At 39.0% G+C, this 16,950-nt stretch overlaps 1 protein-coding gene across 3 annotated transcripts in view; it reads left to right on the forward strand.

The window, feature by feature from the left end:
* Positions 1–16,950, forward strand: part of TMEM131L (transmembrane 131 like) — a 166,920-nt gene that overhangs the window by 36,513 nt on the left and 113,457 nt on the right. The gene's annotated exons all lie outside the window — the stretch shown is intronic.

A 16,950-nucleotide genomic window follows, 5' to 3' on the forward strand; every position in this document is an offset into this window, starting at 1 on the left:
ATGCTTTGTAAACCCTGGGTGACTGATTGAAGTACTGTGCAAAGTTATAGTTGATCTGTAGCCTAGGAGTTGTCAGGATAGGCATTGCACAAGGATGTGTCTTCGTAACAACAAAGCACTAATAGCATTTATATAGCTCTTTAAAGTTTGCAAAGTGCTTTACAAATGTCATCTCATCCTCACGACAGTTGTGTGAAGTAGGTGCTGTTATTACTCCTGTTTTACAGATTGGTAAACTGAGGCAGATAGTGGTTCAGTGACTCGCTTAGAGTCAAACAGCTAGTAAGTGTTGGAACTTGTTATCCACTGTTACCACCTAGCTAAAGAACATCTTTGAATGGTGAATTTTTAGAAATGAATTTTTTTTTTTTTGGTGCTGTAGCCCAATGTTATCTTTGTCCCACAGCTGTGTGTTTGCGGGTGACTTTCTACTCCTGTGTATGACAGAGCAATCCCAGAGTTTCCCATGCTGTCATGGTGGCCGTTTTCTAATTGGGGTGGGGGTGGGGATATTTTATTTTTCTTTTAATTTTTGTTCTGAAGTTAATAAACATGAGTAGAATGGGCTTGTGTGTAAACAGAACACAGAGGATTGGACATGGACTGCAGATCTCTCTACTGTCTACAGTTTGCTTTTCTTTTTAACTATGTAAGTTCATCCTGTAGTTTTCCGAGGTGTCCTGCTTGTCTCTGCTTTTTTTTGACCTTTCTTCTTTTCTCTTTTTCTTGGCATTTTAAAAAAAACAAGTTGCCCCAAGAGGTCCTGTTTTTTGACCTTTTCTTCTGTTCTCTTCTTCTTGGCATTTTTAAAAAAATGACATGCCCCAGTAATCCTGATTAGTATTTTTTTTTTAATACTTTTCCTTCTTTCCTCTTGTTAGGAGAAGGAGGGCAAAGAAAAACAAAGTCCTTGTATATTTCATATATACTTTCCCCTAGATATTAATATATTATTACATATGTAATTGTTTATGCTTATATAATTATACATTATATACTTATATATGATTTTTATAGTGACTAGAAAATTATAAACATATTTAAATTATGAACATACACACATACACTTCCTAAACCTATCCTTCCCCACTAAAGGAATTGTAGTCCAAAACGCTAATCTTAATGGCCCAGAGAGAATTATATGTGTGTGTGTGTGTGTATTTATATACACGCAAGTATATATTCATACAGGTCTTCCTAGATTACTTTGGGACCTGCCATTTCATATGGTATAATATTCTGTTATATTCTCATGCCATAATTTATTAAGCCATTTTTCAAATAAGAGGGGCACTCAGTTTCCAGTTCTTTGCCATTATAAGCTGCTTTAAATATTTTTGTGTGCCTATGGATTCTTTACCTTTTTTTTAATCTCTTTGGGGCAGAGGTCATTAATGGTTCTGCTGGGTCAAAGGAGTTTGCACAGTTTTAATGACATTTTGGTCATGATGACAAAGTTCTTTCCAGAATGGTTGGGACATTTCAGAGCTCTATTAACAATACATTAATATGCTTGTTTCCCTACAGCCCCTTCAGTAATTGCCTATTTCTTTTTTTTTCTTTGTTTTGGTCAATTTTGCCAGTCTGTAGGTATTTGAGGCCTGATTTGAACTCAGGTCTTCCTGATTCCAGGCATAGCACTCTCTCCACTGAGCCATCTAGCTGCCCTGCTTTAATTTACATTTCTGTAATTACTAGTGATGTGGAGCATTTTTTCCCCCCATAGGCCTATATAGATAGCTTGGATTTCTTCCTTTGAAAACTACCCGTTCATATCCTTTGACCGTTATCTGTTAAAAAATGATTCTTGTTCTTATGAATTTGAATCAGTTCTTTATCTATCATAGAAAGTTTCTGTAAAAATATTTTTCCATTTAACCATTTGCTTTCTAATTTTAACAATGTCAGTTTTGTTTGTGCAAAAACATTAAAATTTTATGTAATCAGAATTGTCCAATTTATTTTTGCTGATCTCTTTTCCTTATTTCTCAAACTGGGCTCTTTGTGGGGAGGATTTCAAAGGCTTTTCCTTTCAGGTGCACAAATGCCCTCTTGCTGACTCTACTTTTAAATATAGAACTGACACTTCCCATTGGGGTAATTGAGAAAGCCACATAATTCCAAGAGCATCCAAAGATCATAAAATCATAGATTCAGACTAGAAGGAACCTCCGAGGTCATTGAATCCAACTCCCTTATTTTACACATTAGGAAACTTGAATCACAAATGACTTGCCCAGGGTTCACAATAAGAGCCTGAGTCAGCATTTGAACTCAGAATCTTCCTGAGAAGACTCCCAAGTTTAGCACTTTATCCAACTGAAACATTTGTGACTTGGTTGAAACACCAACCTGGGTAGTTACTGTGGTTGAAACTTTTTTGTGCTTAGCCCCATAAATATTCCATTCTTAGGTGGATGGAAATCATATTTGACTTTAATGTTCTGAAAAATCCAGTTCTATAGAGGACTACTCCAATTTCCTGAATTTACGCTGTGTTTTCCTACCACTTTTGCTCTTTTGTTATTCTCTCTCCCTGGTTAGGATAGTCCTTGATGTATCTTCTAAACATTAAAAGGAATACACAGTATGGATGACTTTTCAAATGTTGGTATTTTGAATATGTGTGTGTGTGTGTGTTTCAGAATCTCTTCCTAGCTTTGGTCCGAAGTGTGCTGTTAATATTGTTGCTTAGGTTTGCCATCAGCTTTTCCTTTTAATTTTCCCTGTTGTTCATGTGCTTTGAACTTCCAGCTGGGACTTGTTGGGGATGTGGGGTAGTAGAGGGCCAAAAGCTGAACTGCTGTGAAAGTTGGCAAAGCAGTCCGGGGTAGTTCCTTAATCTGCTAAGTATAAGATATGTGTGATCTAAGTGAATCTAAATAGTGTCTTCTACCTATAAAATGCTGTGATTGTACAGTTTTTTCCCTGGTGGCTCCTTTATAGTGATCAGAAAATTATCATATATACTATATCATATATACTATACTGTATGTAAATATACCTCCCTATTTTGGGGAGGTAAGTGGTGGTGGAGGAGGGGAAAGGATAGGACTTTTGTGTCTGTCATTCATAGGTCCATTTGAGAGACTTTTGGATGTCTTCTCCCCTATTTGAATGTGTGATCCTGGAAGGCAGGGACTGGTTTTTTTTTTTGCCTTTATTTATATTTTCATTGTTTGGTATGCGGTAAGTGCTTGATAAATTCTCATTGACTGACTGTTACCCTGAAAAAGATTTTGGATGGTGTCCTGGTTTTGAGGCACTTCTTTGTCTGCGTTCTTCACTTGTTTTGAAAGGGGTGTTTTCTGCACTGTTATCACTTTCTAGATAAGGTTGCTTTGAACAGGTGAATTTTAAAAGATAGATATGAAACAGGTAAAGGGGAGAATGTTTCTGTTGGGGTAGGAAGAAATTAGGTGTACTGTTGTCTTGGGTTTTAAAGGTTATCTCATGGTTCTCACTGCCCACTTATTTCTCAGGCTGGGGAAGGTAGAATAATTTGAAAGTAAATTAAATGTTCCCCTGCTGTCTCCCATGTGATTTCCTTGTATGTGAAGGAGCAGTTCTCATTGGCATTATAAACAAACACAGCTTTGGGCCAGCCCTTGTTAATGAATAACTCCTTTTGGCTAGAAAGGCTTGTAGAATCTAGCAAGGAATTCCAGTAGTTCTGCTAAGTCTCTTGGATCCAGGGCAAAGAATTGTAGTCCAAAAGGCCGTGATTTAATCTCGGTGGCCTTGAGAGAATTACTCCTCAAATAGGGTGACCATGGTCCCCAGAGTAGGCTTGTCAGAGTCAGTCTTTCCCTGGGCTTGGGATATCATCTGTTTTTCTAACCTGTTCTTTAGCAAAATGTCAAAATGAAGATTTTTGAAAACTGAAAGAACAGGAAAAGCTTAGTTTCTTCATAATGCTCCTCTCTTTGGCTCCCTTTGAAAAGAAAAGTAACTTCTTGAAATGAATAAACTTTATAAATTAAACACGTGAATGGGGTGAGGCCTTTCTCTTTTAGTCCATTTACTGAGAATTTGTTTGTATAAGTTGACTTTGGCTTCCATATGTTTAGGGTTTGAAAAAGGGATTGATGAATTTGACACAGTTCAGCTGTCTTTAGTGTATTTGTTGCAGTCATTTTAACTGGATCCATTTATTAAATTGTGTGTGTCTAATAACATGAACATTTTAGAGCAGTGTGGCAGTGGAAAGAAAGCAAACTCTGTAGTCGGAGGACTTTGGTTCAGTACCCTCCTGATGCTCACTTACCTGTGTGACCCTGGCCATGACATTTAACCTTATTGGGGGTCAGTCTTTTCATCTGTAAAATGAGGGAGTTGAATGAGGTGGCTTCTGAGATTCTACCCAACTCTACGTCTGTGATCATAAGACTGTGGATTTAGGGCTACCAAGGTGAGTCTTTGTTGGGGGCCTGGGGTCCTTTGTGACTGATCTCCTTAACCGGTAAATGATTCCCACATTATCTGTTGACTATTGCTCTGCATAGCTGTTGTCATCATAAATCGAAGTTATTCAGGTTCTTTAGACTCTTCCTGCTTGACAGGTTGTATGTTTTTAGCGTCTGGTCCAGCCCTCCTTTTAGTGATGATGTGAAGCATTTTCTTCAAGTCCTGCAGGTAATAAGCCACAGAGCTGGCATTTGAACCCAGGTTTCTTGCTGCCAAATCCAGTGCTCCTCTCACTTTATCATATTGTCTCTATGAAAAAAATTCTTATGGATGTTTTTGATATCATATTACCTTCATTTCTCCATAATCTCCCCTCTGCCTCTTATAGAGCTGACCTTTATAACAAGAAAAAAAGGGGAAAAGCCAATTCTGTGAAACAAACACACCAGGCAAGTCTAACATTCTATGCACCCCACATATATTAAATAAATGTCTCCAGTTTCAGCTAGCATTCTCCTGCTTTTCTGCATGTCTCCATGCCATCATCACCTTCACACCTCCACCTGTTTATATAATTCTTCTAGAGCCCAACTCAGATGCCTCCTCCTCCTTCCCTGAATACTTCACTTCCCCCAACTTCTTCCTCTTTCCAGCTGCTCCTCTCAAATCTTCTTAAGAGTGTTTTATCAAGATTACTCTTTTACCCTTATTATATTTTTCTGTCTAGTGTTTGTAGACAAGTGATGCTGCCCGCTTCCCAATTATAGTCAAGTCCCTTGAGAATGAGGATGAGGACCTGGCGGGTTTTTCTTTCATCTTTTGGGGGTGGGGAGTGGAGCCTTGCATATACGAGGTAAGCTTCATGAGAGCTGGGACTATCTTATGCCTCTTCTTGTATCCCCACGCAGCTCTTAGCATCGTGCGTGGCACAGAGGAGTAGGTGTTTAATAAATGTTGATTGATTGATTGATTGATTTTCGAGCCTGCGGTGATTGGCTTTTTGGCATTGGTAACAAAGAGCTAAGCTTTGAAGCTCAGAAGACCCAAATTCTCTCTTATTACCATAGGCTGTGTCACCCTGGCCCATACTCTGAGCAAGCCTGGGAGTTCTCTAAGGCTTATAAGGTTGAAAGAAGGCTTCTCACCTGGGACTTCATATACCAGCAGTCCCTGTCCCTAGCTTAGGGACTGAGGGGAGAAAGAAAAAATAAAAACAGAGCAGTTTAGATAGAAAAAAAAAGTGCCAGAAACCAGGACAAATATTTTTATGATGACTGTGTAGCTGATATATACAGAGAAAAAGATGTTTCACAGATATTTGTTTTGTTGGACTTTGTCTAATAATGCTGTAATAATTAAACATGCGGTTGTTTCCAGCAACAGTTTTGCTGTTGTCACATCCCTGTTTGTTCATATTTGGGTCATAGCATTTACTCACAGCTGAGGGCAAAGAGGAAGGCAAAAGGTTGGAATCCCATTTCTGGCACGTACTGTCTGTGTGATCCTGGGCCAGTCACTTAACTTTTTGGGCCCTAGGCAGCTTCCTAAGGCTATATGCAGACAGCCTTCATTGGTAGAAGGTGATTTCTTAATGGTGTTTCCTTTCTCATTGAAATCATAGGCCTAGGCCTTATCCCTGTCCTTTTACTGAGGAGATTCAGCTAAGTGGTGATAGAAAGTGGATAAAGACCCTGATCTTTGGAATGCCTGGGTTCAAGCTCAGTCTCTGACACGTTCTGGCGCTGTGACCTTCATATGCATGGGAGGAGAGGCAATCTTCATGCTGGCAGTGCCTTATATTTTGAGGTGTAGTAAGCTGAATTTGGAGTCAGATACACTTGAATTCTAATACCACCTCAGATATTTTAATAGCTGGGTGACACTTAATTTTTCTGGACCTCAGTTTTCTCATCTGTAAAAGGGGTAGGACCTCTAAGGTCCCTCCCCCCTCTAAATCTATGATCCTGTGATCAAGACCTAAAAAATAAAATATTACAGATGAAGAAACTGGAGCTCAGAGAGGTTAAATAGTTTTTATCATTGTCACAGTCCCAGTGTTAGTGCTGGTGCTTGAACCCCAAGGTCTCTTGCCCCATTATGTTCAGTACTCTATCCACTGTGCCAAGTTACCTCTACTAAAGGCAGTAGCTGTGTAATTTGTCTTCCCACTTTCTGTTTGTCTCTACTCCAGAACATCCCATATACTGCCATCTGAATTATAGTTCTAAAGCATGCCTCTGATCATGTCACCCCTTGGACAGAAACCTTCAATGGCCCTTCATTGGGAAACCTGAATATCCTCTATAATAAGTGGCAAGTTTAAGGTAACCCATTTGGTTTTTGGATAGATTTGATTTTCAGATGGTTTTCCTCATACCAAGTTGAAATCTGGTTCCCTCCGCATAAATATTATGGGACTTGCTTCATTTGGCATAATATCATCTGCATATAGGAAGAAAGACCTCACTCATAGAGAGGTGATCTCTTATATAGTTGATCTCTTCTTTCTTTGATCTTAATTCTGTTCTTTAGGGCCAAACATAAGAAAGTCTTTAATACTGCATGGTTCCCTGTGATAGATAGAGTCTTCTGACTATTTGAAGATGCACGTTGTATCATCCTACCCCACCACCTTCTCTTCAGCTTTTCTCTTGCTAGAAAAAATTTTGTGGCTCTTAACTCAGCTTTCTCATAACTTATTCATTCTGTTCTCTGAAGAAATGAACTTTAGCATACATAGTAATTCTTTCATCAACCAGATTCTTTTTTCAATAACTGTGACTGTTACTTGTATTTGGGATTCATCCCATTTCTGATCACGTAAATGAGGAAATGAGCAAGCATTTGACCTCTGCTTGCACACATAGAACTGCTTTTAAGGTTCATTTTTCCACTTCCTAAATGATGTCCAATTGGCCATTATGTATAGTCTTCAGCAACACATGAATAATACAAAACTAAACTAATAGGTTGAGGCAGCAGAAGAGATATTTCTCACAGCTCACTACTTATTGCTTTTTTTCAATAAGTGTTATTAATTACTGGAGAGATGGAGGAACCATTAAGGCTAAGCAAGCACAAGAGCAGTTAGGAATGTAGAAAATATATTCATAAAGTACTGCCTGTATTCACCTCTGCAGTTGTTTGTTGAGTGAATGAATGAATGGATGGTTAGTTTAATAGGCTGAAGTCTAAATGGCTCAGTCATGGCCTCATTCTCCTCTGGTCCCTTTCCTCTGACCTTTCTCTTGTCATCCATATTTATTAGTCATTCCTTTTAGGGGTTCTTTCCTTTGCTGTTGTAGCAGTAGCACTTAGTCATCGCTTTTCTCTGGCTCACCTTTTCCAGGCAATCTCCCTTATAAGGAGGTTACTCTTGTGTGTACCTTTTCGGAGGCCTATCAGAGGTAAGCCCCCAACTTTCCTACACTATCTCAGTCACTCTAAAATGAAAAGATGACTCAACCTGCTTGTAGTGTGAATTACAAGTGGTCCTAGGCTTGACCTGGAGGTGGGGAAATTTTTTGAGCCTTCCTTCCCCCATGGTTTGGCTGGAAGCTGCTGTTCAGGTTGAGGCTGGGTCCACCAATGTTGGCTCTCATAGTTTTTCCAGTATTCACTGCAGTTGTGGGTTTGGTTGTCTTAGCTTTGATGCTTCAGCATAGCCAGGATCCTTCTGGAGAGAAATGTTGAATTTTTCTGAACATTTCCAAAGTGTGGTATTTTCTGTGGTACAGTAGGTAGCTGTAGCAAGCCACAGGATTGGGGTGGATGAGACACAGAGGACTGGGGGAAGGGAGGGAAGTATAGATGAACAGTTAAAGACAATGGTGATTTCAGGTTCTTTTTATTTCAGGAAGTTTATTTTCTGCCCCGTTTGTAAAGGAAGGCTGCCCAGAGCTTTTGAAGGGGAATGTTATTTTAGGAATGGAAGGGGGAGAAAGCTAGGTAGAGAGAAAGTAATTCAGGGTTGAGTGGGAGGAAACCATAACAATGATGCATGTGGGTAGACCTGGAAAAGAATGTAAGGTCTTCAGAGATGATGGGATAGGGACAGACCTGGATGTGCACTGCTGCCTGATCTGTGAGTTCATGAGTGCATGGAGCTCCCAGTGAGAAACTCCCACCGAGGCAGAGCAGCACTTCCTCTGACTTTAATAAGAGTGTTAGACACTTCTGCAGAGCACTGAGAGGCTTAATATGTTTCAGAAGCAGGACTTGAACCCAGGTCTTCCTGGCTGGAAAGGCAGCTTTTTAACAACAAAGAGTAATTGTTCATATTTGGGTCATAGCATTTACTCACAGCTGAGGGCAGCTCTTGGAGAAGATACTGAAGACACTGAGAACTAGCCAACCTTTGCCTCCCACTACCTGGGCTGTCCCGGAAAGCCTGTGGACCCCTTCTGAGAATGTTTTCAATTGAAGGAAATGTGAAGTTTTGGTTAGAGGTTAGTGGAAATAAAGGTGTGTGATTCTTTTTTTTTTTTTTTTCCCCTATTTCAGTTCAGAGACTTCAGTTTAAGAACCTAGGCTTTACTGTAACACAGAAGCTAAAGGAAAGGTGGGATTGGCCCAGAGTAACTTGTGAAGCTGAGATAAGCAGATCTTCTTTCCTTTCCTCCTCCCTCCCTCCCTCTCTTCTTTCCTTCCTCCCTCCCTTTCTTCCTTTCTTCTTTCTTTCCTTCCTTTTTTCCTCCCTTCCTTCTTTCCTTCCTCCCTCCTTCCTTCCCCCCACCCCTTTCCTTCTGATTTAAACAAACTTGGCTTTGGTAAAGTAAAGATTACTCTGAACCTTCCTCATGGCATGAGGTGGAATCCTGGCCTTCTCAACATCTTGGCTAGCAGGGTACAAGCTCTGACAGGCCCCACCAAACTAGAACGACTGTTACTACAGACTGAGTAACAGATTTGTCCAAGGATAGGCTCGTGTGAAGTTTGGAGAAGCTCCTTTTTGGCTTGGTGGCATGCTGATGGCAGTAGACTTTCTCATCGTGCAGGGTTTGTGATCTTCATTGGCTGAGGGAATATCCCTCTGCTCCGCAGAAAACCCATTGGGAGACTGTAACACTAAGGGGAAAATGTATCATGCTTTAGGGAGGCAAGGAAAAATGAGGGAAATTTCTGCCATCAGTACAAAATTTCTAAAATGTTTAATCATATACACGTATCTTTTGCTTTAAACTTAACCGTCAACACAAATAAACAGAAAAGGCACAAAATCTTACATCTAATAGTCTTTTCTTTAACAAGGTAAAACTGATGAATTAAATGGTAAGCAAGCAAAGAAAATGCTTTTGAGTTCTGTCTACAGTTCTGCCAGTTCTGACTTTGATTTCTTTATTTTTTTTTCTTGTATTGTTTTAAAATACAGATTTGGGTATTTTATATTTACATTGAAAATTATAACCTGACTTAGCATTTGCCACAGTATGTTTCATGTCTCTAAAAAGCAGAGCAAAGGTAGAGTTTTGACAGTGACAAGTATGAGAGCCTCTGCCATTCAGGCTCTACTTGAAGCTCATATTAGGATCAAAGCATCATGGGTTTAGATCAGAGGTTCCCAAACTTATTTGGCTTACTGCCCCTTTTAAAAAGAAAATTACTCAGCGGCCCTCTACCCCCACCCCAATATACTTTCTTTAACCCTCTACCTTTTTTTTTAAAATTTGTATCATTTCATAAAAATATAAAACATTTTTTAAAAAAATGATGTATGTTAAATTTAATAATTTATTGTAAATTTGTGTTTTTTCCTGCATTGAAACCTTGATGATGCAATATAGCATCATTATAGTATTGTATTGTAAACAAGTCATTACATGCCCATATTCCTGCCGATGCATGCTGGACTTCCTCACAATGCCTGACATGCTTCCCTGCCAACACTTGCTTGTTAAGACCTGTTGGCAGGCTTGGCCGCTGATTGTTTATAACTTTTATTTTGTGTGTTTATAAAATAATGTAATCACTATGACTTTAACTCTGTTACATAGTAGATGAAACATGTACGAATGGTTTTTCAAAATTTTTCTTCTCTTCTTTCCGTATGCTTCTACTACCCTGTTATTTTTATTCAACGCCCCCCAATTGTATCTAAGGCTACGACCACCCTCTCATCCCCCACATTGGTCCAGTGCCACCAGGGGCCAGTATCACTCACTTTGGGAACCTATGGTTTAGACTTTAGACCTCTGAAGGTCTTTGAGTTCTATTTTACAGATGTGGAAATTGAGGCCCAGAGAGGTTTAAAAATCCCTTAACAGTTTTTTTTTTTTTAGTTTGATTTCTCTGTGTGAAATGTTAAGTGAAGAAGAAACTGTTGTCATGGTTTATTGTTCATTCTTTTTTTAGCTGTGTTTGACCTTTTGTGACCCCATTTGGGGTTTTTTTGGCAGAGATACCAAAGTGGTTTCCTTCTCCAGCTCATTTGACAGATAAGGTAACTGAGACAAACCGAGTTAAGTGACTTGCACAGGGTCACACAGCTAGTTTCTGAGGCCAGATTTGAATTCAGGAAGAGGAATCTTCTTGACTCCAGGCCCAGCCCACTCCACTGCACCACCTAGCTGCATGTCACGGTTCATATTCTTTTCATAAGAGTGTCTGCCTCCTTTTCTCTGTTAAATGCTGCAAGTTAGTTACAACAGTTGAAATTAGTTGTAAAGAGAATGAGGAGGTGATAGGGGTATTTTTGACTTATCTTTTGAACATATGGTTTTCCCACTTTGCTTTTGAAAAGTACCTTTTATTAATTTTCTGCTAGCTTTTGGGTTTTGTCTGGGTGTTCTTATGCATTTCCCTCTTCCCTACCTATTTCCCTCTCAACCTCCCACTTGTGTGTGTGGGATATGAAGGGAGTGATTCCAGTGAAAGGGAAAGAAAGCCAAAGGTAGCATGGTACATTGGAAGGATAACCCATGGCCTTTGGAGTCTGAGTACCCGGATTCAGATCTCATAACCTCTCCTTTCCCCCACGCCCTACTCCAAGTTTCCTTATCTGTAAAGGAGTGGGTTGGACAGATGGCTTCTGAGACTCCAACTCAGTATCTTGAATCCTAAATTGATATTTGAGTTTTAAATTTGCTTGTAATCTGTAGATCTCAGGACTGTGTGAGTCCTGTAATCATAGGAAGGTTCTTTATGGTCCTAGAATTCCAATTATGGAAGGGACCTAGAGTTATAGGCTCATAGATTTCTATCAGGAATGGACCTTGGAAGCCATCTACTCCACCCCTCTCATTTTATATATGAGAAAAAAAAAAACACACCTCCCCTAGGTAGTATTGGAGGTGAGTTTTGAGCCCTGACCTTCTAATTACCAAGCTATTGGCCTTTTCTTTATATCACACTACCTACCTGGTTTCCAACCCTTTCCTTTTAGTAATAAAGAAACTGAACTTTAGAGAAGTTTGAAGTGTTTTGAATGACTCATGCAAGGGCATATTACTAGTTTGTGACAACTTAGACTAGAACCTAATTAGAAATCTGATTTTTGGGGAACTCCACTTCTTAAAACTGCTTGTATTTTGTGGTGCTTTTTTCTATGGATGGAAGCTCCGAAAATCATTCAGATCTGTTTTCATTTCCTGTAATTTGAGGAAGTTCATTTTATGGTGTGTGTGAAAAAGAGAGGATACAGTACTTGAAAAGGGAAAGCCATTTTAGTATTAGAAGGGAGAGTGTTGAGGGGAACTAGTTCATTTGATATTGGTGAGAAAAAGCTGAAGTAGTGATGCAAGGGAACCGGGGAGGTGAGAAGAAATGGGAAGTCTGTGAAAAAGAGGAATTTAAGGTTTAGAAATATGTTAGGTGATATGGCCAACACTGAGGAGGGGGAGGAGGAAGGCTGTCATCGATTATTTTTATTTTTTATTTTTAGGCAATTGGGGTTAAGTGACTTGTCTAGGGTCACACAGCTAGTAAGTGTCAAGTGTTTGGTCTGAGGCTGGATTTGAACTCAGGTCCTCCTGACTTCAGGGCTGGTGCCCTATCCACTGCACCACCTAGCTGCCCCGTGTCATCGATTGTTTAGAGAGGCATTTGTAGTTCAAGATGAGAAGCCAGAAAAGGAGTTATTTCTGAGCACAGTGGTTTGTATAGGCCACATTTCACGTGTAGTAATAGCATACTTCTCTTGAATCGATGCTATTGATTGTTGCTTATGTTGGAAAGGAAATAAAGTGCCTCTTTATTCTGGCATTCAAGGCCTTCAGCCTACTTACTCTTCTACCTTCCTGCCAAATACTGTCCTATGTCAACAGTTTTTGTGAGCCAAACTGGGATACTTGTTTTCTTTGAATCATTCCATTTTCCTACCTTAATTTGTTCTCCTTGTTGCCATCTAGAATGTTCTTTCTTTCCTTCCTTAACATTCTACCTATCCAACTTGTACATATTATTCAGGGTCAGGCCCAATTCCCAACTGTTCAATGGTTCTTTCCCTGACCACTCCAACCCATGGTAATCCTGTACACCCAACATCACCTCCTGGTCCTTCAGTAGGGAATCATATTCCATTGATGATATGTCTCTTAATTTTGCTATTGTTCAGTGTGTGTATGTCCAGCAAGCATCTTTTTTTCCTCCCTCTAGATGCTAAGCTTCTTGAGGGTAGGGAATGAAAGGGAAACTTGTCCTTGTTCCATATGTAGAAGAAGTCATGATAAATTACAGTTATCCTTTCAACATCATGGAGTGTGGTGTCCCTGTGATCAGGAAAATCCATGTAAAATGTTTTGACCCTTCATTTTTACCAGAAAAGAAGTCTAAATTATTATAGTGTTAAAAGGTAAAATATGTTGATATTATACAATATTATACATATATTTTATGCGTTTCTGAGTTTCTGAACTTTTTCCATGTTGTCTTTTGGCCTTTGCATGTCATCTGCGGCTTCTGCAAAACTCCCCGCAAATTCCCATTTAATTTTCTTATGCCAACTCACAATATATCGAATCTGTGATGGGGAAATTCGTGATGTGGAAGGGATAACTGTATTATTTGTTACATGAATGGTAGTTTGAGTTTTAATAAGAACAAGAGGTTGAGGAATAATATGATACTGCTTACTTGGGAGTGAGCGTGGCTGAGCTGGAGAGTGAGTGTCCCTTTGCTTCCAGCTTGGAAAAGTCATATTATTGCTTCTCTTGCTTTCTGTTCCCTTTCTGTAAAATGGGGGTATAGGCACAATGAACGTTTGCATTTTTCTTCTAGCTCTGACCTTCTATGATTCTTTTATTTGAAGTCTTCTAAGTGTTTTCACTTGTGTGTTTCCCCAAATCACATGGCTGGAAGGGAACCTCAAGAGAAGATCCAGCCACCCGTTTCCTTTAGACAGATACAAACCCCTACTCAGGAGAGAGTTGTCTTCAGAGATGAAGAGTCTATGGTTTACTTTAATAAGTCATTCCAGTGTTTGAGCTCCCTGAAAGCCAGGACATTCTGAATTCTTCCCCCCCCCATGTCCATCTGAGATCTTACCTGTTTAACCTGTGTTCTTTTCTAATTGCTTGAGCTTCTGAAATCATCTCCATTATAAAAATCCTACATATACTGAAAGACGTTAGTGGGATCATCTCTTAACCTTCCCTTTTTTAGTTCTCTTACTAGTAGGTCAGGATCTTCCAATAAAATGTCCAAGCTACTAGTCGCTCGTGACCTTTCTCCTATCATTTCATTTGAATGTTGTAGTTTAATTAATCTGCTTTCTCCTATCTAAACCATTCCTCATTTTAGCAGATCTGCTAGCAGAGAAGAGAGGGGAGCTGGTGGGGGAATCTGTTCTTCATTTTACCTGGAGATTTTACTGTCAGCACCTCCAAACAATCTTCTCCTGACCCTACCCCTCCCACCCCCACCATTAGTAATTTCAAGGTTTCAAGGAATTTTTAGTACAAGGCAGCCTTGCTATCTCTTGTCCAAACAACAGCTCATGAAATTCTATGTTAGAAAATTCATTCAAATGAATACAAAATCAGGAAAATAAAAAATTGCTTCTCATTAAAAGGTTGGGGAACTTTCCTTTAGTCTGCATACTTTCACCCTTTAACTTTTTATCACAGAAGCCATATGGTCTCTTCCTAATTATCTTGGTAGCACTTTGAAATATCTCTCCTTTCCATCCTCCTTTAAAAAAAGTACTGATCGCTGGTGTAGTGGAATACTTCAGGGGCAGACAGATGCAGACTGAAACGGCGGCATCCTGACCCTCCAGTGCCCTTTTCCACTTAATATAAACCAGGACTGTTGTTGGCTTTTTTCCAGGTGGCTTCTGCTGCTGATTCGCACTCAGCTTGTGGTCAGCTGTAGAATCTTCCCGTCTTTGCAGAGGGTGAAGGGACCTTAGAAAGCATTGTGGTAACAGTGAGTGGAGTCAGAGGACGTGGGTTCAGATCACAGCTTTGTCTCATTACTTATGTGATCTTGACTGACTCACTGCCCTTCTCTGGGCCTCAGTTTCCTCATCTGTAAAAACGAAGGGCTGGGACTAGATGGCTTTGTAGGTCTCATTCACCCTTTTTACTTCTGTTCCTCTGGTTCCAGTACAGTTCCTAACCCTTTGACCTGCTCAAGGTTACGGGGGCAAGTCAGAAGACACCTGAGGAGTCCTTTCTATTATACTATAAACACTTTCTATTATTTTCAGGTTTTCATTAGTGTTGGTGGGTTTTTCTCTCAAAACTTCTTACAATGCTAATAATCAGAGTGCTTCTATTTTGAACCTATAGAGATGTTTGAATAAGAATACTGTTGAAATAGTTCCAATTAATTTTTCCAAAATAAAACCAGGAGGGTGGGTGGTTTTGATTAAATGACAGTTTATTGCCATAGAGTACCCTTTTAAATAGAAAAAGAGCTAAGTTGTATCTTCATCAGTATTTCGAACATCAGACCAATCACAATACGATATTCTTCTTTAATCTTTCCACAAAAAGACAGTGCTAACCCGTGGAATACATCTGAAAAATGGTTATGTCAGACCTTGTACTTTTTGTATTTTGTTAGGCCTCTTATTTTGTAGGAATAGAGTATGCAGTTATGACCAGTGTTACCACTGATCTTTGAAAAAACGCCAAATAGTAACTCAACAATGAGGAAGAAGGGGAAAAAACTGAAGGCTTTAAATTAGTAAGTGGTCTAGAAATGTCTATATTTTAATAAAAAGTATCAGCAGCTTCCATGATTCCAAAAGTTTTCTTTGTAAAATAGATTGTCACGTTGACCACATTTACATTTCTCCAAAGTAAAATGCCTTAAAAAGAACTTCATGTCAAAATCATATGTCTTAAGTGCATTTTTTGATGTCTGAGGAACTTAACTTTTACTAAGTATGTGTATAAGACTGTGAATTTGGAAATAAAATTGAAAATAAAATGATTTCTCTTCCTCTCCCTTCTCCAAAATAGTGGGTTGCTATCTTAAGCCTATTAAATTTAATTCCATTCTTAGAACATCATTACTTTAATTTGGCATTTTGAATTTCATGTCTATTTTTAGAATAAGCAATGTCATTTTTTTTATCAGTTACATAGTTTTCTCTTTAACTTATCAGTAAATGTTGAACGATAAAATTAAATGGCATTTATATAGTGATTTCATGCTGCTTTAATGCTGTCTGTTCCTCCTCTACCTGTTGGAATCCCTAGCTTACTTGTCCAGCTGAACTGTCATCTCTAGGAGACATTTCCGAATGTCTCTTCAGTTCTTAGTGCCTCATTCACCTTGTCCCTTAATTATTTCATGTATCATATGTATCTTATATAATAATAGTAATAATAACTAGTATTTTGTATAGTGCTTTAAAGTGCATTACAATTATCATCTGTTTTTATCCTTACAACAACCCTGGGAAGGAGGTGCTATTATTATTCTCATTTTACAGGTGAGGAAATTGAGGCAGACAAAGCTTAAGTGACTTGCCCAGATCTTGCCCATTTATAGCTAGTAAATGTCTCAGACCGGATTTTAAACTCCATTGTTTCTGGTTTCAGATCCAATATTCTATCCACTGTTTTACGTACCTGCTTTTGGGTATATTACTAATTTTCTGTATATACATTGTTTCTCAGTAGAGAAAATATTTCTATTTATTGCCTTAGCATCCTTCTCCCCGATATGTAAATGCTTAATAATTGAATTCAATTAATATTTTTAAAAGCCTATCAGATATTGTGCTAATGGATATCAGTCAAATTGATTGAACACTTGATTGAATAGTAATATGGTCAAGACATCATCTGTTAATCAGAGTATTCCATGGGAAGTAACTCCACAAATCAAAGTAGATTTGACATTATTGTGTTCCTTTGGGCTATCCCTCTTACTTAGAAGGAGATTGTTTGCTTGGCACAGTTTTCCATGTTGATTGCTACATAATGTTTCATGCTTTCTAGAGGACACTTGAGACAGCCTGGTGTAACAGAAAGACCTATGAACTTGAAGTCTGAAGACACCTCAGGCTACTACTTAGTAGTAACATGATCCTGGCAATCACTTAAACTCTTTCGGGTGTCAGATTCCTTTTCTGTAAAGTAGTCCCTCTTC

The sequence above is a fragment of the Vombatus ursinus genome, unplaced genomic scaffold, assembly GCF_900497805.2.
Source record: "Vombatus ursinus unplaced genomic scaffold, bare-nosed wombat genome assembly UNPS02014784.1, whole genome shotgun sequence".
Classification (NCBI taxonomy): domain Eukaryota; kingdom Metazoa; phylum Chordata; class Mammalia; order Diprotodontia; family Vombatidae; genus Vombatus; species Vombatus ursinus.